At 35.4% G+C, this 22,622-nt stretch overlaps 1 protein-coding gene across 4 annotated transcripts in view; it reads right to left on the bottom strand.

The window, feature by feature from the left end:
• FBXW7 (F-box and WD repeat domain containing 7) overlaps positions 1 to 22,622 on the bottom strand; it is a 171,996-nt gene that overhangs the window by 115,216 nt on the left and 34,158 nt on the right. For 2 of the 4 annotated variants that reach the window (XM_079770885.1, XM_079770884.1), the window contains exon 2: positions 12,427 to 12,474. The exons of the other annotated variants lie outside the window; for them this stretch is intronic. The gene's annotated coding sequence lies outside the window, so the exon portion shown is untranslated. The remainder of the gene's footprint in view (positions 1 to 12,426; positions 12,475 to 22,622) is intronic. 4 annotated transcript variants of the gene reach the window in all.

Raw genomic sequence — 22,622 nt, 5'->3', positions numbered from 1 at the left:
ATCTAGCTATGGCTCTGCTCTGTCATATTTTCACAAGCATTGCCAGACACATTGGGGGAAAAGGTCTTATTGCTGCTAATGAACTGCTCCTAGCAGATATGTGAGACTGGGAAGCCAAGAGAGGTAATGAAAAAATTAATACAGCATCCTAACATAAGAACAATGTACCATGCATTAAAACCTCATACAATTTATATTATCAACAAATATAATAACTTGAGATTTTTATTAGCTTTATAATTAACAAAAGCCTGAAACTAAATTATTGTGTCTAATATTATAGGCTAGCTTCAATAAAAATCCCCACCAAATGCTATTAATGAAAGTAAGTTATTCTACTAGCTACTCAAAATCAATGTTGTTTTTAAACAAAACCATGAAATAAAAGATCCAAAGTATAGATTACTTGTGAAGTAATTTGACATGTAATGGTTCATCCCTCTCGTTCCTCCACTAATACCCTCCGGATCTTATATTAGTTATAACTAAAAGAGAATGTAAGCAATAAGGGCTATCTTCATTTATTATTTTTCCTTCCATGTCAGCTAATTTAATGTACTATTGATTCTTAGGTTGAATACAGATGGAGGCAAAAGGCAAACCAACAAAGATAAAGCTTTAAAAACCATCTGAAAACAAAAACACATAATATTGTTCAGGAAAAAGTTAATATTTATCTTTAATTATCTTCCTATAGATATGTTTAAAAAGAGACAACATTAATATTTGCTCATTAATGACAATTAAGAATCATGATTATTTTTTAAATAAACTGTATTTTAAAGTTGTACTTTCCTCCTTAACTGCACATTACACTAAATATCAAAAACTTGAAACATTTTTACTAAAAGACAGAACTCAAGAGAGCTTTCTGTTGCTATCTATTTCTATTGAGTTAATTTCTACTTCTCTAAGAAATATGATAACCTTTCTATTACATGGTAGTCTAAAAGATGTGTAATATACAAACACAACCCCGCAGGTCAGGACATCCTCCCTCAATGCCCAAGCCAACTTCAATATATAAGTAAGCACAATCCAACTTCAATAGTTTCCAAAACTAAAATGTATCAAATAGAAATTTATCCAATTGAAACTATTATATTTTTTAAATAACAGTTTCCCTGGTATTTACTAATACCAGTCAACATTTGAATTTCCAAGATTGTGTCAAAAATGTCTTTTCTAGGTAATCTGATCTAAACAGAATCCAAACAAGAACACTCATTGTATGTGATTATTACATTTCTTTTCTCTCTTACTAGTACTTGAGAGCAACTCCTCATGCTCCTCTTTTTTATACCAATAAACTGCATGCTTCTTCACTGCTACTCATTTTGTACCCCAATCTCTCATATTTCCTACAAATAACTTTTGATGACTATAACCAAATTCTAACCACTAAAGAAATACTAGAGATATAGGTGGCCTACATAAAATTCCCTCTAACTCCAGAGAATCAAATAGCAATTCAAGTCTCTTGGCAATTGTTGAACACTTGTTAAAATTAACTTGAAAAATTTAACATGGTGCAATAGCTCTGAAAAGACAGAAGAGGGAACTCTAATATTTTAGAATTCCATACTTAAAATTTTAACATTTAAACACTTATTTTCAACTTTGCAGTGGTTAAAAATATAGTAATGTTTTATATAATTTTCCTTGTAAAAAAACAAAAACTCTACAATACAGAAGAAAAAGAATTGGAAGAATAAAGTGAAGACTGAATGAATACACAGACATTTCTAAATTCTATCACACTAATAAATTATAACCATTAACAAAAGCTATCATTTAAAATTACAGTTGACCCTTGAACAACACAGAGGTTAGAGGTCCTAACCCTTATGTACCTGAAAATCTGCATATAACTTCTGACTCCAAAAATCTTAAGTTGCCCTTCAGTATCCACAAGGGATTAGATCCAGGACCACAAGTGGATACCGAAATCCAAGGATGCTCAAGTGGCCAGATCAACACAGTCAGCCCTCCACATCTACAGCCGCAAATCAAAAACAGTACAGGCATTTATCGAAAAAAAAAAAAAAAAATCCGTGTGTTAGTGGACCCACACAGTTCAAACTCATGCTGTTCAAGGGTCAACTGTATTCTAACAAACAATGCACTCCCATGTTCTAAATAATTTCTTCAATATTAAATAAGGATACCTGAATAAACCCAATGTATTTTTTTAAATAACAGTTTTTGTTCAAAATGATTTTTTAAATAGTTTGTTTTAAAAAAAAGTCGGGAAAATGTACAGCAAATTAGTTTTACATACCCATTTTTTTCTAAAGGAAACTGCAAAAAGACTTGAGTAAAATGACTTCTCAAGGATAAGTATACATAGTCTATTAAGATGTTTGTTTGGAGAATACAGATATTTTTTAAACATAAATTTAATTTATATAAAAATGCACACCTGTCACTTTAATGAAAACTAAAGTACTTTATGCGAGAACATAATAGAAGAGCGAATTTATAGTACACAAGTGACTACTACGCCAAGGCCAGATGGAACAGAGTTACCAGGTAACTAAAGGACAGAACTCAAGAGAGCTTTCTGTTGCTAACTAACAAGGATCCCCTTTACTCCAGTTTCCTATAACATGTTCATTTCCTTTGGAGTTCCCACCAGTAGCACCTTTAGTATTCCTATTTTCACCAAAATTCTGCTTATGATAATTTTGGTATTTCTCTAAGAATCTACACGCTTTCTTCACCATGATCCTTACATTCTTCTGAGTCTTCAGCATCTTTAACACCCATTTCTACCAATTCTCTGTATAATGATTTAAGTATTTTGTAAATACTTTTTCTCTGTTGCACTCCTCACTTCCTTTGGAGGCCTCACCATAGTGTTTAACATCTGTGTTTCTACCAACAGTTCATTCAGGGCAATCTAGAATTTTTCTATCATACTCCTCAAAATTCTACCCGTTACCTAATTTCAAAGAAATTCCTCTGTTTTTTGGTATTTGTTGCAGGAGCCAAATCTATATTTTCTTCCTATAGCTGCTGTTACAATACTGCAAACTTGGTGGTGTACAGTATGAATTTATTATCTTGTAGTTCTTGAAGTCAAAGTCCAAAATCAGTTTCACTGGGTTAAAATCAAGGTGTTGGCAGGCCAGTGGTCTTTTTAGAGACTCTAGAGGAGAATGTTTCCTTGTCTTTTCCAACTTTTAGAAAGCTGCCTGAATTCCTTTCCTCAATTTTCAAAGTGCATCACTCTAACCTCTACTTCAGTCTCCTGTCTCGTTCTTCTGCACTGATGATGGGAGGTGGTATGCATGGATACCAAGAGGAGAGGGGATGGAATCTGTGTGGCCCCACCCCCACCTGACCACTAGTCCTCTCTTTCATTTGGCAGTGCCTAAGTTGTATCCTTTATAATAAAAGTGTAATTGTAAGTGATGGTTCAGAGATTTCAGTGAGTTCTGTGAATCACTCTAGCAAATAATCCAACATGAAGGGTACACATAGAAATCTCTAAATTTTAGTCAGGTCAGACAGAAGTAGAGGTTCCTGGGAGACACCACCGGGCGCAGGTGTCCAAAGTAAAGGCAGTCTTGCTAGGAACCTTGCCCTTGAACTAGTAGGATATTACACTAACTATGGGTATAAATTGAATTGAATTGAATTGTAGGCCCCCAGTTGTCAGGGAATTGGGATAGGAACATAGATATTAACTGTAATTTAGGAAAGATTTCTGGGTAGAAGGTAAAGGGTGGTGGTATTCAGTTTCCAATGGATTTCGCCATCACATCTATCCTCCCAATACCATAAAAAAAGAGAAAGTTCAGGAAACTTTTGTAATTTGATGTTTAAGATAAACTTCCTAAGCAGATTGACAGAGTAGTCAAAAACAAACAATACAAGTGATAAGGTACATTTATTTTCACTTTTAAAAGGTTTATAATAAATTTTCCACAAGCTTTTTGACATTTTTAACTCTCCAAGTAAAAGATATGTATCAACTTAAGTCAACTAAAAACAATGATCCAGATGTGCATGATCCAGCATACCACAGGGACACTATTAGGAAATCAACACATCTGGGCTCTAAGCCAAAGTATACGTATGATATATCATTAAACATTATATCAAAAAACATTTTCAATTCTTTTTTACTATTCAGTATATATTCTATAGAGATTATGTTTTAACGTAAGGTTTTAATCATATTGGAGCTAGAATTGCTAATTTTAATAACAAATGAATTCAGACAAGTCAAAATTCCTCAAAAGCAAGGTCTGGGATGTACTATGGGTAAATATATATTACTGTAAATAAAGATGTACTATACTTCCTCTGAGTTAAAGAAGGAGCCAGTCATCCATGGCAAGTAACAATACTAAACAAATAGAAAAATTTTAGTTTATTCTATTAATAGTGTAAGATAGTGATATTCAACCATTTTCCCCCCAATAGAACTCTTTCCAAATGAAATGTTACTTCCTTTAGAATTGCTTATGGTAACAGTAAACTGACAAATAAGTCCATGTTTTTGTTTACCTCTTCAATGGTTCTCTTGCTTCCAGGGTTTCCCTCAGTAAATTTCCAGTGCTTGGCTAGCCCTAACTATTGTCATATGCCACTGCAACTATAGACGGCTAGTATGCACCCTAAGACAAGAAAGCCACAAACATACAATTCTTACACATTACAGTTGCAGGCTTTCTGGCTTCTGCTTCCTTTTGACCATTTTCCACTGTTTTAAATAGGTGGAGTTTTTCTTTCAATATTTTATCCAGATTTTTATCATTGTTATTGGAGTGGTGGTTCATTCAACTACTTTACTGGCATCATTGCATCATTGTTGGATTTAAGAATCTCAAAATTCTATTAATGTGGATTAAAAATTCACAGTCTTGATTTCCATTCCTCCCACCAAATTAAGGTCTTCATCTCATCACACAAGAATTTAAAGTACTACCACCTTCCAGTTTTCTCTCCCTGAACTCACACAGTAAATGGAGAGCAGTTTCTTGCCTATATACTACTTTTATCATTAGAAAGAGTGTTTTCTGTGAAAACCAGAAAATGTGTAATCAGAAACCTCATATTAACTTTCAACTCCACCACTACCTGTGAAACTATAAGCAAATTATAATCTCTGTGACCCTTATTTCTACCATCTGCAAATAAGAATATCTTCTGCCTCATTAGTTAAGCTTAGGACCAAAATATGGTAAGTAATGTTAACAAGTGTAGACAAGAGTTTGCCACAGATGTTACAGGGCTGTGACATGAGAATAGGAGAATGGTTAAAATCATTATCTAATACAGAACAAACTGAACAGACTGGGAGACTCAGATAATGAGTTCATTCACTGACTCAACAAGAATGTATGAGTTCCAACAATATATCAAGAATTGTACAAAGCAAATTTTTCAGGATGAGAAATAATAACTTTGGGTGCTGAGAATGTAATAACTGAGAAAAAATAGATAATGAAGGAAAACATGGCATTTATAAGGCATCACAAATTTGTCTTAATTCACATAATGAAAACGGACCATCTTCTAGAAATGTATTATATGATTAGTAGGGGAAAAGAGCAAAACTTCAACCCAGTGTATACTTAATGGGTGTATGAAGAAAGAGCAATAACAAAGAAAACAAATATGTAGTCAGAGAGGTAAGAGAAAGCCATTTAAGTATACTATCACAAAAGACAAGGGAGAAGTGGCTGCTAAGAAACAAAATACCAAGTGCTGAAAAAGGTAGGGTAGGATGAGAAATGAAAAGACACAGATTTAGTAACTGGAACTTTAGTCTTATCTTGGGAATGATAGGGAGTATTTTAACAGCTTAACCAATGCCTATCTAGCTGGTTTTGTGAGAAAAGTGGTTTACTTTCACTTGAGAAAGCAGAACTCTAGTAGAAACAATAGGCAAACTACAGAAGGTGGTTGAATAAGAGTTAAGAAATTGGACACTTAGCATGGACTATAAATCAAACACAAGTTTGGTGATAATGAGAAGGATAGAAGAGTAGAAGTAAGGCATTTTTCAAGATTAAGTGTGATACGGCAAACAACCCAGCACAGAGCATAAAGAGGGAGAATACTGGAAATAGCAAAGTTCCAGTGAAGGGAAGAAAGATCAGATTAAGAATACAATTGTACCTCAATTGCAGGCTGGATCTCCAATTGGGGCGAGTACGAGAAGCAACCAATCAATGTGTCTCTCTCACATTGATGTTTCTCTCTCTCTATCTCTCCCCATCCCTTCCACTCTAAAAATCAATGGGGATAAATAGACTTGGGTGAGGATTAACAAACCAAAAAAAAAAAAAAAAGAATACAGATGTTAACTTTCTAAAAAAATATATTTTATTAATGGGTAAAGATAAACTAAAGAAAGAAAAAGTATAGCATATAAAATCAAAAAATAGTAAGAAAAATAGGGATAGGATCATTTGAGGGCAGTGGAAAGGTTTCAAATAATATTCACCATAAAATAGATTAAAAATAATAATAATAAGGCTTACCAGGAAGCACTGACGCTAAACTATTGGGGGAAATGTGAACCTCTCAGAAGAGTAAACTGATAAAACTCTAGTAAAGCGAGGCAGTCCATGAACAGGGAACAATATATAAGAAATAAACACCTGAATAGCCTGGGAAATTTGTGACAATCAGGAGAATGGAAATTCTAGGAATTAATAAGAATAACATTTAGATGGCTACTAGATTGAATGTGGGTCATAATGGATTTTTTCACTTAAAAAGTGATTTCTGAAAGAAAAGGCTTTTAGGAAAACTTCACTGCATGAAGTTTTTCACTATACTGGGAGAAAAGGGAGTCAATACTACTTTTCAATGGTTTTCAGACACTTGTGAAAAAACAGTGTGACATTTATAATAAATATTAAGTAAATAGTGAAATACCCTTTTGAGGAAGAATAGTTCTATCCATACAAGCCTCACCAATGACTAATAGCTCTAAGGTGTATTATTGATCAGCAGATTAGCAAACTCTAGTACATGTGCTGAGAAGCTGTTACCTATCTACACTAATAAAAGAGTAAGATGCAATTTGAATGTACCTTCGCGATGCCCACCAGCCAATCAGGGGTGTGTATGCAAATTAAACCAACAAAGATGGCGGGTTAATTTGCATACGCAGGCACCAAGCAGCCGGAGGCAGGTGTTGTGCACTGCACCAGCCGCTCCGAGCCTCTGGGCAGTATGGGAAGGTGGAAAGGCGGCTCCATTCTTGCACAAATCTTCATGTAACAGGCCTCTAGTATAAGGCAGACCTTATTGACTTTAATGACAAATTAGTAGTTTAACTAAAGAGTAAACTTTATCTTTGTAAAGAAAAGGGGTCTCTGTTAATATTAAATCCATATATATGTGTGTGTGTGTGTGTGTGTGTGTGTGTGTGTGTGTATGCCTAATATGCAAAGTGTCCCCTCGGGAGTTCAACTGGGAGACCAGGAGTTCGATCACTTGCTATGATGTGCGCTGACCACTGGGGGCGGCGTGGAATGAAGGAAGGCCCCAGCCAGCAGCTGGCTGCTAGAGAAGGGCGGACCCAGCCAGCAGCCGGAAGGCCCTGATTGGCCCTGACTCCCGGCCAGGCCTAGGGACCCCATGAACCTCTAGTTTCAAATATAAATACTCAAAGAGAATATTTGCTCAATAATTATGTTAATAAGCATACAGAACAAGAGAAGGAAAAAGAGAAAGAATGCACAAAAACCATTTTGCCTTAATTCAGTCATAAATAGGTTATCAAAATCCTCTTAACTACCACATTTGGTACATTCCATAGGAGGACGTAATTCTCTCAACTAAATATTTTTTATCACAATGGAAAATTTAACACCATCATGAATGGTATAATATCAGTTTTCATTTCCTTTTCCATTGCAAAATGTCCATGGAGAGTATAATACAAACTACAAAAGCATCAATGTGAAAAACAATATTACCCATAAAATGGGAACTTAAGTGATTTTTAGCCAATGGACACCATGATTTAAAATCAACTAAGAAGAAGACTATCAATAATCTTAGCTCTATAAAATTTCATTAAAATATATTTTGGTTAATATTAGTTAACACTGAATATTGTTAGATAATACAAAAGATAGAAACAAAAGTAAATTTCCCTAATAAAAAAATACATTTATTACACTATATAACAACACCTTTGCCCTTACATAGAATGGCAATGCTACTAAGAGTAGTCACATTCCACTGTTAATTGCCATTTCTCTAAAAACTAACTTAGACAACATTATAGATCAATATATCATGAAATATGCCTTCAATTGATAAATAAAAAATAAGAAACTAAAATGGTCCCATAAAATTTTGAAAGACATATACATAATAAAGCAGAGGAAAATACACATATTCCAAATGTAGGTTTACAAAAACATTGAAATATTACCTACAAATAACCTGTACAAGATTAAAACCACTAAGATTCTCAAAATCTATTGTCTCTTCACAGGAAAGACTTAAAAAAGAATTGTTACTATGCTTAGCCTAAAAAGCAATGGTTTTATTAAGGTACAAAATCAAATACACAGTAAGTACCACGATAAACTAAAGTATTAAATTCATCTCCAGTCCAAAAAACTAAATATCAATTCATAAGACTAATAACAATAAAAATATTATACACAGTAACACAGTAACACAGTAACATGATAGCACATGGGATCAAAACATGTTTTGCTTAAAACAATTAGCTGAGGAATCGAAGCACAAATACAAGAATAATTGCTTCCTTTGGGCTTTGGCTGTCAAACACAGGAAATGCCAGTGCTTTATAGTCCTGTGATGATTAAAATCTTGTCACAGACCTAGACTACCAACAAATATTTATTTAAAAGTAAATTTACAGTATGATACCAGAAGCGCAGCAACAAAAGAAAAAACAGATAATTTGGATTTCAAAAGACACCAGAAATAAAGTGAAAAGACAATCCACAGAGTGGGAGAAAGTATTTACAAATTATATATCTCATAAAGGACTAGTTTCTATAATATATAAAGAATGCTTACAATACAACAATAAAAAGTCCAATTGAAAATTGGGCAAAAGATTTGAACAATTATCCTAAAACCATATATAAAAATGGCCAATAAACACATGAAATAATGCTCATTAGTCATTATGGAAATGAAAATCAAAATCACAATGTAATACCACTTCACATCTATTAGCATGGTGAAAATCCAAAGACTGACAAAAACAAGTATCTGTGAGAGTGTGAAGTAACTTGGAACCCTCATGCACTGTTGGTAGAATTATAAAATATTGCAACCATTTTTGACAGTTCCTCAGAGCTAAACACAGTTACTATATTACCGTGCAAATCCACTCCTATAAGTATACACGTAAAAGAATGAAAACATATGCCCATACAAAAACTTATCCAAAAATGTTTATTACAGAAGCATACCTAAAGCCAGAAAGTAGATACAGCCTATCAACTGATGGATGAATGAATAAATGTAATATACAATGGGATATTTTCTGGCCACTAAAATAAATGATACATGCTACAAAATGGATAAACCTTGAAAATACTATGCTAAATGAAAAAAAGCCAGATACAAAAGGAAAAATATTGTCTGACTAGAGGCCCAGTGCACAAAATTCGTGCACAGGGGTGGGGGGGGGGGTGTCCCTCAGCCCAGCCTTCACCCTCTCCAATCTGGGACCGCTTGAGGGATGTCCGACCGCCACTGGGATCGGGCCTAAACGGGCAGTCCGACATCCCTCTCACAATCCAGGACTGCTGGCTCCCAACTGCCCTTCCCTGCAGGCCTTGGTCCCCCCCCAACTGTCCTCCCCTGCAGGTCTGGTCCCCCCCAACTGCCCTCCCCTGCAGGCCTGGGTACCCCCCAACTGCTCTCCCTTGCTGGCCTGGTCTCCCCCAACTGCCCTCCTCTGCTGGCCTGGTCACCCCTAACTTCCCACAACTGCCCTCCCCTGCAGGCCATCTTGTGGCGGCCATCTTGTGTCCACATGAGGGCAGCAATCTTTGATCACATGGGGGCGGCCATCTTGTGTCTTGGTGTGACGGTCAATTTGCATAATACTCTTTTATTATATAGGATTCCAATTAATATGAAATGTCCAGAATAGATAAACCAATACAAACTGAGAATATATTGCCTAGGGCAGTGATGGCGAACCTATGACATGCGTGTCAGCACTGACATGCGTAGCCATTTCTGATGACACGCAGCCGCATGCCGAGGATGAAACATTTGCGACTAGAGTCTTGGAGTTAGTTTTTTCCTCAAAGTGACACACTATCCAAGTTATGCTCAGTTTTTTGGCGAAGTTTGACACACCAAGCTCAAAAGGTGGCCCATCACTGGCCTAGGGTGTTAAGAGCAGGGGTTTTATGGAAAATAGACAGTTATTGCTAAAAGATAAAGGGGTTTGGAGGGATATAAAAGTATCTTAAAATTAGATTGTAATGATTATTCTACAATTCTGAATACACTAAAAATTATTGAATTGTACACTTAGGGATGACTTTTCTGTATTGAACTATATTTCAAGGAAGCAGTTACTAAACATAAATGAATAAATTTGCAATAGGGAAATATATGTCAGAAACATATATAATGCAAAGATGATTACTTCCCTCAGACTAACTCAAATACATGTATCAATGAGGGGGAAAATGTCAGCAAATTACTCTTTTCTATTTAATACATCTCCAGATATCAGTTACCACATTTTAAAGTAGTAAAAATTGGTTTAAAAAATCTTGTAACATCATTTGCTCCTAAAAATATTACATTCATTTTACAATAAATAGAGTAGTATAATTGTTAAATACTTAAGCATCAATTATGATTATTGTAGAATTTTAGAAACATCATTTGGTTGAATATTTGTTTCAAACACATTAAAGAGAATAACAAATGAAATTAATGTTTTTTTATTAAATATTTCTTCATGTAGCTAGGAAATTTCCTTTGGCTAATCAAACAGGTGTATTCATCCTTAAAGATATTTTTACATTCAAACAACCAAAAATTTTTATTACAACATTTGATTAATCAATGTCTCAGTACTTACTCCCCATCCTACATAATAAAATGGTAATATGTAAATTACCATCACTCCGCTACGCCCACGATTGGGCCAGCAGGAGGCGCAGGGGGCGGGACTCAGGGTGGCCGGGGTAGCTGATTGGGCCAGCAGGACGCTGAGCTCGCGGCGCCACTGGCGCCGCGAGCTCAGCGTCTGTGCCATGGCTGCACCGGAGGCTTTCGGAAGGCCTGGTGCACCGGCGGACAGCCGGCCAGCTCCCCCGCGATCAAAAGCCAAAGCGGGGGAGCTGGCCGGCTGTCTGCTCCGGCACAAGGCCTTTCGAAAGCCTCCGCCGTGCCGGAGGCTTTCGGAAGGCCTGGTGAATGATTAAATCATGCACGGGGCCTCTAGTTATTTAATAATTTTAACAGGTATCATGCTTAACCAAGGCATTATTATCCTACATAATAAAAGGGTAATATGCAAATTAACCATCACTCCGCTACGCCCACGATTGGGCCGGCGGGATGCACAAGGGGCGGGACTCAGGGTGGCCGATTGGGTCGGCGGGAGGAGCGGGGGGCGGGGACTTGCTCCTCCCGCCGGCGCAATCGGCCGCCGCACCGCTGAGCGGGGACCAATGGGGCTAGCGGGAGGCACGGGAGGCGGGGACTCGCGAGTCCCCGCCCCCTGCTCCTCCCGCCGGTGCGATCAGCCGCCATGCTGCTGAACGGGGACCGATGGGGCTGGCAGAAGGCACGGGCAGCAGGACTCTGGGTGGCCGATCGCGCCAGCGGAAGGCACTCCGATCAGCGGGTGGCCAGAGCCAAGGCCTGGGTCCCAGGTGCCAGAGGAAAACTGGTGCCGGCGGAAAACTGATGCCAGCAGCCAGGTGAAGGAAGGTCTATTGCACGAATCTTCGTGCAACGGGCTTCTAGTATCTATATAAATACTATGTAGTTGAAGTAAACATACTGGACTAGCCCAGATAGGGCCTGATCAGAGTACTGGTCTTCATCTTGTCTTGTTGTGGTGAACAGGATCTAATGTAAAGAGCACTCAAGTCATGGATGGCTAAAGAAGAAAGTTGTACTAGTATCAACAGCTAATAGAAAACTGTTACAAAAATCTCGGCAGGATAAATTTCACATTTCTTTCTCTGAATTCCTTTAATACTTAGCTTGCACACTAAAACAATTTTCTGAATACAATGTGTAGAAAGAGTCAGAAGGAGAGCAGAATAAATATAAAGAGAAGAAATTCCAGTATCAGGTAAAAATTTTAAAAATATAAATTACAACTGTCATTCGCAGTGGCTGTTGTAAATCTCATTAATGTTACATACATGTAAACTTAAGTAACATGCAAACTATTTAATATAAAAAGTATGTACTTACCAAATATTTAAATAGCCTTTTAAAAATCCCACTGATCGTTTAGACTCCCTAAATAAAAAAAAAAAGAAATAATTTTTCAACTTCAAAAGTTAACCCTACTCTGAAAATCTACCCTAGAATCCCATTTATGAGAACAATTTGTCTTTCTACACTTTACAACCCAGATTAATGCTGAAACTTTGGCACATGACAAATATAAAACATTTTTCCTAGTCTTATAAATTATGGAAATTTTATAAGTGATATGGAAATGCTAAAAAATTATTAAGACATTGGCAGAATTTACTAGATTACAAAAAGAGCAAGCTCTATAATAAATTAGATTTTAAAAATTATAGACCAAGAAAACAGCACACTAATAACAATGTCTTAGAGAAGCATCCATATATTAAATTTTTCTTGGCCATCAATATACAATGTTATACTCTACATTCTGGTTACCTAGTTACCATCTAACTAGCATCTATAGAGTTAAAGTAGAGTCAATGCCTTGGGAAGATGTTTTACAAAGTATTTTTATTTAAAAATTAACTTAAAGTAACATTTTAAAATTCACCCTATGTGAGTACTAAGATATTAAAATATTTTAACCACAATAAAAAGAAATATATAAAATGACAAATTAACTTTACTATTTACAAAAGTTAGCTGTATCTAATAATTTTATAATAAACATAGTATATATCCTTTCAGTCAAGTCTCAAGTGAAAATAACATTCAAAATAAAGTTCAAAAATTCAAGAATAAAGCACTAAATATTATAGAGCTCTTATTCTTTATCAGGCACATTGCTCAGGCCTTGAAAAATATTTATACACATTTTTAAAACACTTCATTTATTCCCCATTTTATAGGCAAAAAGCCAAGCCTTATAGAGATTAAGTCATCTGCTTACATACAGCAGCTGCCTTTGGCTGCATAACCCCATGTCTTTAAGGCACCATACTATGACTCCACAAAAACAAAATAAATAAAACAGAACATGACATAATAAGAGGTAAAACCAATTATCTCTTTTGAAGTCAGAAAAGAAGATGTTTTTAGAGTCCTTTTCAAGAACCTTCAGAATAAAAAAATCATCTATCTTAACTAGCATAAAATGTTACCATATTCGCAATAACAATGCCATACATAAAAATAAAAAAGTTTTCTTATGAGTAAACCATACCAATAAGATTTTCTATCACTACCACTGCTAAAACCAAAATTGATCAAATGAATGACATCCATATCCACAAACCAGATAAAAGGGGGGAAGAAAAATTATATTAGAGACCTAAGCAATAGTTTAAAACAATACAAGTTTCTATAGGATGACAGGAAAATCTCATCATTACTTTGAGGTTAGCACAGGTTTTTTAAGATAGAAAAATCAAAACAACATACTGGACTTCATTAGCATTAAAAGTTGTTCTTAAAAAAATGAAAATGAAAGCTACAGAGTAGGAAAAAATAACAATGCACATGTTCAACAAAGAACTCATATACAAAATACTTTTTAAACAACCTTATATTACACCAAGCTAAAGACAACCCAGTTTTTAAGATGGGCTAAAGACTAAACAAAAATTCACAAAAGATAACTTCAAAACCCAATAAACAAATTGATAAGGTGCTCAATGTCACTAATCATTAGGAAAATAAAAAAACACAAGTAGATACTGATACCCACCAAAATGACTACTTTTTACCTAAAAAATAAAAAAATAGAATACCAAGTATAAGTGAGAATGTGCAACAGCTGGCATTCTCATGCACTGCAGGTAGAAGTGTAAATTGGTATAACCAGCATAGAAAACTATTTAGAACAGTGATGGCGAACCTATGACACGCATGTCAGCACTGACACGCGTAGCCATTTCTGATGACACGCGGCCGCATGCCAAGGATGAAACATTTGCTGCTCCTAAGGATGAAACATTTGCGACTAGAGTCTTGGAGTTAGTTTTTTCCTCAAAGTGACACACTACCCGAGTTATGCTCAGTTTTTTGGCGAAGTTTGACACACCAAGCTCAAAAGGTTGCCCATCACTGATTTAGAAGTATCTACTAATGGTGAAAATACATATAGCCAATGACTAAATCATACTATTCCCAGGTATACAATCAATAGTTATCCTATATAATAAAAGGCTAATATGCAAATCGAACAGCGGAATGACTAGCGAAACGACTGGTGGCTATGACACTCACTGACCACCAGGGGGCAGATGCTCAACACAATAGCTGCCCCCAGCCCGCAGGCCCTAGGCCAGCCAAGGCAGGTGCCAGTGGGCTCTCCCCACCGCCATCACCCCGCTGGTCACCCACAGAGGGAGGTGACTGGCAGTGGCGGCGGCAGGGCCGGCAAGTGGGTGGCGCCAGGCTGGCCAAGGCGGGTGCCAGCAGGGACCCCACAGATCAGCCCTGATCGCCCGCAAGGCCTAGGGACCCTACCCGTGCATGAATTTCATGCACTGGGCCTCTAGTGTGTATATATGCGCTCAAAACAATATGTACATTTAGTATAGCGGCATTATTAAGGGGCTCAGAACTGAATATAAACCAAATGTCCATCGGCAGTAGAAGGGAGAAATAAACTAGTATATTCATACAATGGACTCCTAAACCTCAATGAAAATGATGCCACACACAAAATAGGCTACATCTCCCCAACATAATACTGTGTGAAATAAGCTTGGGGGATGGGGGATGGTGGCACATGAGGAGATGCATACATATTAAAATATCTTTTTATTTTTATTAAATTCAAGAATAAGCCAAACTAATCTCTGATCGCAAAGTCAGAATAACAATTACCTTGGGGTGAAGGGATTATTTGACTGGCACATGACACAGACAGGTTTCAGAAGAGTCAATATGTTGATCTAGCCCAGTGGTCGGCAAACTCATTAGTCAATAGAGCAGCAAACCAGGCTCAGCTCACGAGCCGCAGTTTGCCAATCACTGATCTAGCCTATAGTTAAAATGTGTGTTCACTTTATAAAAGTTCATTAATATAGAAAAGTTTATCAATAGTTTTCTGTATGTTAATTTTACTTCAATTATTTCAAAATTTTTATTTTAAAAATGTTTAATAAAATTTTAAGATGAAAAATTATGTTATGTGCCATTAAGTCAGTTTCAGCTCCTGCAACCCAATGAATGAGTGATGTCAACAATGTCCTGTCCGCAAAAGCCCTGCTCAGCTCCTGCGGACTCATGCATGTGGCTTCTTTTATGAAGGAGTCATCCAGATGAAAAAAGTACTTCTTAGTACTATAACTTCAAGTCATCATCCTAATGATACAAAGCTCACTAATTTGAAAATCTGAATTTCCTAATAATGTATTTTAATTTATTACTACTGACTGTATAAAGGTAAATTAAATATGTCTGGTCATTTTGTATTAAAAGTTTAAGAATAGTTTCAATGTAAACATAAATTTTACCATCAAGAGATTTCCTATGATTTTCTTTAATAGCAGGAAAAGTTTTGCATGAAATCTTGATAATGCCTGTTCTACTCAAGCTCAAGTTAGGTTTACAACTGTGTAATTTCATTCACTCACGTATTAAAAGTATTAATAGCTAACTCAGAAATTGATTTCAAAAGCAATCAAGTGGCCAAGTTAGGCATTCAGAAAAACTTTAAGGCAAATTACTTGGCCCTATTCCTTAGAAAATCTTAGACTTTTTAAAATCAATATCCTTTTTTTTTTCCCCAGTAGATAAAGGCTTTAATTTAATTTTTTAAAATTTATATTTATTGTTGAAAGTACCGTATTTTCCGGCGTATAAGACGACTGGGCGTATAAGATTTTCCTGGGTTAAAAAGTCGTTTTATATGCCGGAAAATACAGTAGTCCAATATATCTAATCCATTACATCTAATCCCATCAATATAGTCCAATATACCGTATTTTCCGGCGTATAAAACGACTTTTTAACCCAGGAAAATCTTATACGCCCAGTCGTCTTATACACCGGAAAGTACGGTATTACAGATGTCCCCTTTGTTTTTTTGTTGTTTTTCCCCCCATTGGCCCCCTCCTCCCGGCACCCGCCCCTCCCATTCATGGGCCATGCACACATGCATATAAATTCCCCTAATCTCTCCCCTATACCCCCCTCACCCCAATAACCTTTTGAAGAAAAACCTGGCAAATAAATATTCTTATATATCTAAAAAATGTTTAGGTTAGTATTTACAATAGTACCTTCTTTATTCAAAATATAAATATCTATATTTCCTTTTGTCCCATTTTATCTGTTATATTTATCTGAAAATTATTTTTTTTAACTAACCAACTTATTTTTCAATTCTCTAAATTAAATAACAGCATTATTTGATAAGATTTGAAAACTTTTATCCTAATGGAAAACTGCCTTGTTACAACCTATTTGTCTTAAGCATGTGAGACATCCTATCCTATATAATAAAGATGTAATATGCAAATTGACCATCACTCCAACACACAAGATGGCCACCCCCACGTGGTCAAAGATGGCCACCCCCATGTGGTCAAAGATGGCCACCCCATGTGGACACAAGATGGCCACCACAAGATGGCCAGCAAGAGAGGGCAGTTTGGGGCGACCAGGCCTGCAGGGGAGGACAGTTAGGGGTGACCAGGCCAGCAGGGGAGTCGTTAGGAGGTGATCAGGCTGGCAGGTAGAAGTGGTTAGGGGCAATCAGGCAGGCACGCAGGCAGGCAAGTGGTTGGGAGCCAGCAGTTCTCAATTGTGAGAGGGATGTCCCAGGTTGGAAAGTGTGCAGGCTGGGCTGAGGGACGGACGGGGACACACACACACACACACACACACACACACACATCCATGCACGAATTTCGTGCACCAGGCCTCTAGTTTTTGTTATATGAGCCTCTAAGACACAGGTCAGAGGAACAGTATGGCACAGGCCCCAAAAAGCCAGTTCCCTGAACAATTCCAAGAGCTAAGCATCCTTTGGACAAACTTTACTTTAAACAACTCATCAAAACCTCACAATAACTTTCCTCGGTCTTGGGTTGTTTTATCTCTAAGATCTTGGCCTGTTACAGATCTCTCTAAACCTTCAATTGGCCAGGAACTGCTGTCAGGTTTCTACTTGAAGGCAGCCAACCACTGGGTTGTAATTCTGATACATAAGGTGCACAAGCAACACTTTCACAAAACAGATATTTTTAATCAGTCTAACCACCCCACCCCAACCCTGGTCCCCAAACAGAAACCTGCTTCTTCTAATCCCGGTAATTATCTTTCTAAATGGTATATTTTCACCAAGATTGCTTACTTACAGTTCCCACTTTGGACAACTTGTGATATGAACACAATTGTTAATTTGAGAGGCACCTTAGAACAAAAAGGGGACTGCCCCAAAGAGAAGTTTGTCTTATCTTCCTAAAAGAGAAAGAACAATGTGGTAAACCTAAGGGAGACCTCCTCAGAGGTCAAATACCTCAGCAAGACCACACAGACAAATACTAGGAGTAGGACCAGGATCATCTAGTTAGGGTCCTCTATGAAGCTGAGAGCCAGCAGATCCCATCCCAAATCTATAGAGTCTACAAAACTAGACACACATTAATTAAGACAATTGCCTAACTTTATAATTTCTAGTAATACTTAAGATCCCAGAGAGGAAGATAGGATGAACAGTCTTTCCCCAAATCAAAAAATGAACAATAAATTCAGCAACTGCACACTGTTCATTCAAGCAATAAATGTAAGGAAGATTGTTCGTAAATTATAACCATTATTTAAAAGTCTAGCATCTTAAAATAGTGCTAATGATATACTTTCCTAGAATACTGCTATTTTGTTGTTGTTTGCTAAATTCTAAAATCTTACATAATCCCTGAGACTGTACTATTCAATTGTGGAAGTAAAAAAGTTAAAACTAGGCTGGTAAAGAATATTTTAAAAAACAGTCTCAGCTAGTCAAAAGTCATAAGTAGTTACATAGATGTCAGATCTTGAATAATCTGGAACACAGCATTAGAAACCATTTCTCAAATTCCCCAGCACCCATTCAACTTGACCAGATTACAGTATTTCACAAATCAATCCAATGCAAAGCAAGAGTTTATCTCCACCTTATACAGAACTCAATCCTATCATACCTTTCAAATGTCTTCAAAAAAACTTCATACCATAATAATTTTAAAAAGATGTAAGTTTTTACCTTAAAAGTCTCATGTTGCATTTCTATTTCCTTAACAAAGAAGGCATAGCATTCAGTATTTATATTCTCAAGCATCTTGCCTGATTGCTACAAAACTGCAAAGGAATGCTTGCTTATACAATACCTCCAACGGTTTGAAAGGAATCCCTCAATGTTCTAATGACATTCTCATAGACACTACCAACAAATGTGAAAAGTAAATTCATAGGACTTTTAAAATACCTGATTGTCCCAGTTGTTAAAACACTGCAAATGTAAGTTTCAATAAAACTTCATGCATTTTTAAAATCCTTTTCACTATACAATTACACCTTTATAAAGTTATACTCTCAATGTTTCTTCAACATTTCCACAAACCTAAAAGTATTTCTAAATTTCTCACAGTTCTTGTCAATTGCCAATTTTACAACATACTTCTTATGATGCCTAGGCCTTATATACGGTATCTTTCACTACCACGTTCATACCCCTTAAGTCAACACAAGCCCCAATTATCATTTTATTGCAACGACATACAACCACTGTGAGAATACTGATCCCCTTCCAAAAAATAAACTTTATCTAGAAATGTAAACTGCTACCCACCTTGATATCTGCAACTGGAAGATTCTGCAATAAATTGAAATTTTTTGGAGTCCTAAGATCACACATAATCCCTAAGACTATACTATTCAAACTGAGTTTTAAAGAAAATAATAACTGAAAAGAGTAAACATATTAACTCTTCAATCAATGCTATAAAATGTAATGCATTCTATTCTAAAGAAAAGAAAGCTTCCACAAAATCAAATCCATCAATACGGAAAACAAAAGCCCAAAAGGATTTATTTGAAAAAATATAGTTAGTAAAAAGCAGGCCTATCTAGAACCAAGTGTTCAGAATCCCAATCTCCTTTTCTACTACCCCACTGACTACGAAGTAATTAGAACAAAGTAATTAAAAAGGTTAAAACATTTTCCCTTTGCATTCAAAAACACATTATTCCAACCAACCATGTTTCAAGTGTACATGAAACATTTGTCAAAATAAGCCTTAATAAATTTAAAAGAATTAAAATAACTAAAATAACATACAATATATGACATAATAGAATTAAGCTAGAAATGAGTAACAGAAAGATACCCCTAAATCCCAACTATGGGAATCCAAGAATACATCTAAATACCCTATGGATCAAAGGAGGCTCAAAAGAAATTAGAAAATACTTTGAACTAAATGAAAATAAAAATACAACTTATCAGAAAATATTGGGATGCAAAATAGTGTTTAGATGGAAATTTTATAGCATTAAATGCCTATGTTAAAAATAGGAAAGAAGGGAGTAAGACTTTTAAGAATATCTTTTTATATAGTTTTGACTGTTAAGCGTTTTACTGTTTTACTATACTAAAAGAGAAATAAAATTAAATCAATGGGGGCAGCTAAAATACAAGCAAAAACAAATGAACCTAAGTGTTTATCAAACTGGTGACATAAAAAAATAATTAATTAAAATAACTTATGAGCATAGTACTCTTATATATATCCTCATTGAGATATATTTTATGGAAAAAACTGCATAGAAATCTTAAACTTTCATTACTTATTGTGCTTATTGTTGGCAGCAGCATTCGTGTGGCAATTCCAATATTATGTCATGTATACTGTAGGACAGAAAATGAATGAACATATATTGATATTATTCTTAACCAGGATCCTCACTGTGGGAGAAGAGAGATCCAAATATGCAACAGGAGGAAAGAAGAACGCTGCAAAGAAAAGAACCCTTTGGTAGTGGATTGGGATTAAAATATTAGTGTGGTTTTTTGGGGTTTTTTTTAAGTATTTCCTTGTTCTGTCCAATGAAAAGAACCCCCAATAGAAGCAATGACATTCATCCAGTAATACAGAGCACATCCTATATGGAGAAATAGCTATTTCCTAATATAGGGTAGAGGAAGCATAAGGTAAGAATGGAACATTTGTTGTGCCAGAAAGCAAATAAGTACTCTAAAAATTAAGGGACATATCAAAAAGACATAAAAACCAGATTGAATGAGTTCCTACTGGCTAAATGTTAATAATTTGAACCTTCAAAAGAAATATAACAATAATGGGTCTTAGCTCACTGAATAAAAGAAGAATCCATGAGCCCACAATGATAATGAAAAAAGGAGGCTAGAAACTCTTCCTTAGAGAAGAATGTCAGTTAATATATGTGTGAAGAATATCAGAACTAGAAAATCATCATTTTGCAAGCATCAATGTAATCAATGATTCAGACTAAAATCAACAGTGTTAAAATCATTGGGTGAAAGCCTGTTGAGAAACTATTTATTCAGCCTCAAGGCATGTATTAATTACCAAAGAAAAAAAGATACCTTTACAATGCAGAAATTTGGCAGCACCAGCTAAATCAAACAATCCAGCTTAACATCACAAATAATGGAACCAATCTATAATAATAAAAGTGTAATATGATAATTAGACCGGACGTCCTTCCGGACCTTCCGGACAAAGCCCCAGTGGGCAGGGGCCGAGGCCGAGGCGGCCGCCCGCAGCAGCAGGGACCAAGCCCCTTGCACAAATTTCATGCATCAGGCCTCTAGTTAGTAATACAGAGATTAAATTAAGCAAATTTTAAATACTTATATAAACATGGATAAATCTTGAAATGAACATTGAGTGAAAAAAGCAAATTACAAAGGGATGTAAACAATGTAATACTATTTATTTACATCTTAAAAACAAATCAATATTATTTACTCTTTTTATAAATGTGTGCATAAAAGTGTAAAAACTTAAAGGATACCTTCAGTTTAGTAATTACATCTTGGAGGGAGGCAAAGATTTAATTAGTAACGTTAAAGTATATTTTCAATTTAGTTTAAAAGTTCTGAAACAATTACAGCAAAATGTTAATATTTGCTTATTTTGACAGTATGGATACATAAGCATCTTATATTCTTCCTTGTATTTTTTATATTTTTAAATATTCCATCATTTAGAAATTTAATTTTTAAAATGAATTGCTACTATACAAATCTTAGTTCTGTGATTCCTGGTATTTAAAACTATATTGCTTTGAAGAACTTTAGAAACAGGCTCCCAGTAATCTCTTTAATCTCTGACATTAATGGACAGAAACAAATCAACACTTCAAAAATAATTCTAATAAGCAAAATACATTTCATTTACTTAAATAAAAAATAACCTGGAAGGCATGCCATATGTGGGGCATTACACCTTCTCCAGAGTTTAATATTTCCTGCATTTTATATTGCTCTTAATATGTATCACCATTTGAAGAATTAAAAGTTTATCCATTCTAATAACTCAGTTTTTTCAATCATTTACACATAACTCTACAAAACCATCCTATTAAAGTTATTATTTTAATTCCAATTAATAAGCTTATTTTTAAAACCTACTAGTGTTGTAAAATCAGTACACACAAAAAAAATTTTTAACTCAAATTTTTAAGTGATTTGATAACAAGTTAATTCTTTATCACATTCCCTTTAATGCTTTAATCTATTTGTGAAAACTTTCTATTTTCTGCTTATGAGAAGGTCAACGGCTTTCACTTCACTACTCTAACATAATCATGAATTGAAATAAGAACTCTTAGCTCTTTGGACTGACAAAGCTACCAGTATTCCTAAGCCAATAAAGCGATTCGTTCATTAATGCTGCTAATAAAGCAACCTTTTGTTAGTCTATGAAACATCAGAAACCTCAGAGACTCTAACTTCGCAATTTTCCCGTTTTTTGCCATATGAATTTAAAAGTTCTCTTATGTACCATTTACTTTAACAACTAAAACATAATCATTCTAAAAATTTGACCTTCCATTCTAGGTATTTAATAGCTTAACACATTAGTTCCAACTTCAGAAAACTGTTCCTAGAGGAAAGATGGGCATTTTTAAAAAATGACTGTAAGGTAGTTTTTAATAGTGTTTAATAAATATAATAGCATGAGGATATAATTAATTGAACTGAGACAAGATAAAAAACATCTTCAATGAGGAGATATTTTTAAACTAAA

Source organism: Cnephaeus nilssonii (genome assembly GCF_951640355.1).
Source record: "Cnephaeus nilssonii genome assembly, chromosome: 5".
NCBI classification, from domain to species: domain Eukaryota; kingdom Metazoa; phylum Chordata; class Mammalia; order Chiroptera; family Vespertilionidae; genus Cnephaeus; species Cnephaeus nilssonii.
This window is presented reverse-complemented; position numbering and strand designations above follow the sequence as displayed.